Below are 1997 nucleotides of genomic sequence, written 5' to 3'. Positions count from 1 at the left end.
GAGTAATACAAACAGACGTAAAATGCCATGATTATCTAAGGTAACTAATAACTAACTCATAAAGTCAGTTCCAGTACTTGAAATTATCCCCTAAATCCGAAAGTTGGCAGCGATTCATTTCCACATAAACCTGTTGCGCTATATACTATGCTAAAGTATTGGAATTAGGATCTAGGCAGATAAATCACACAGTCCAAATAAATCACACAGTCCAGTACAGCCCGTGGAGTTTCAGTTAATACAGTCCAAAGTTGTTTACACAATTCAATTATACAGTTAATACTATGGGTAAAATGCAGAAAAGTAAACAAGATCAGCAGGTGAAGAATCCGCGAGGTTCCATTCCAAACTCTTAACATCATGTATTACACCACTAAGGTTCGAGACATGTACCTGGAATTCGAATCAAAATTGAAGAGATAGAGGTCAGTAGCGGCGACAATGATTCAGCAACAGTAACCAACAATCAAGCAGTGACTCGGAACTGAAGTTTTGACCCAGAATATGACGTTCCAACCAAATAACAGCTAATTTCAGAAGGATTAAACAAGTAATAAACCAGAATAAACTTCGAACAACTCAGCCTTGACTTGAACTCCACTAGAATAGCTCAATCACATCCAAAATTGACTCAAATCGACATTCAGGAAATCCCTAAAACTTCAACCACCCGATGTTGAACTAGAAGATGCAAATCAAATACCAAAACTCGAAATTAACCTAAGGCTGTCAATGAAACAGTTTTTTTTTTTTGGTTTTTTATAGCTTTTGTTTTTTTTAGATTTTTTATGAAGAAAAGAAGATTTCAGATCTAGTGTTCATCTGAAATTCAAATTCCATATTCTGGAAATATAAACTACCTTTAGGGGGAATTTTTGGGGCTTCCCAAACTTGTGAATCAAGGCAAATGAATGCCTATTTATAGGTGAACTTAGGGTCCAATTTCAGATTTTCCCTTTACCCATTAGTCCCTATTCTAATTCTATTTTACCCTTTATTTTCTGACTTGTTACACAAGTAACTACCCTAAGTTTTACTGAAATCTGCACTATAGTCCATCCTAGAAGGTTCTATACCCATTACAATTCCTATTCTACCCTTACCTTGGTTCTAAATTTACCAATCTTAATAAAACTACCCTTTTTCCTGCCTAAACTACCCTTTAAACCCTCTTGGAATTACTGACCAACCCAAGTAAAACCCCTGAGTTTCAGCTTACCCTGGTGAGTCAATATTAGCTAAATACTAACCCATCATTACCTAACAAGTGAACTAACTAATCCTACTGAAATTAACTCCTAATTATCATTCAAAACCTAAGGCTAAATTTAAACTAAGGTCACAATTAAAATGGTAGCACCAACTTCCAATTATCAACTCAATGAAAGTTAAGATTCAAACCAAATCAGATTAAGCAACATCCAAACGACACGAAGAACAGAATAGAAATCCAGTTGAAATTCCAAGAACTAATCATTGGCTAATCAGTAGAAAAATGGGAATTAAAGTGTAATTCAAGTCAGAAATTACTCATGAAATCAAATATGAATCATAGAATCAACTAAAATCAGAAACTATGTAGGCAAATCATCCTAGACGAAAATTAAACTAGAACTCAAAAATTATGAGGACAGAAGCAATCATTGAAAAAAAAAATTTCAAAAGAAGAAGGGAGAAGGACAAAACTCACTAATTTGAGTCTTCAACTCGACTGAGTTCACACGTGGTCTTCGAATAATATTATGTGTTTGTTCTTGGTAAGAACAAACACATAATACAATTTCAAAACCATGCAAGCACTGGCCAACCCTAGAAATTCCAATAACTTTGACAGCAACCCTAGATCCGAAATTTGTGAAGTTTTACTTAGATTTGAAATGTTTTGGCTTGGGTTTCGGAATGAGGAGGTCCAGGAGACTGTAGGGTATAATTTTGGTCGGATTTGGAAGAGGTAGAGTTTTTGGCCGAGATTTCGATCTAAGATTCGAAGGGTTTGC

This window comes from Nicotiana attenuata, unplaced genomic scaffold, assembly GCF_001879085.1.
Source record: "Nicotiana attenuata strain UT unplaced genomic scaffold, NIATTr2, whole genome shotgun sequence".
Classification (NCBI taxonomy): Eukaryota; Viridiplantae; Streptophyta; class Magnoliopsida; order Solanales; family Solanaceae; genus Nicotiana; species Nicotiana attenuata.
Note: the sequence above shows the minus strand (reverse complement) of the source record.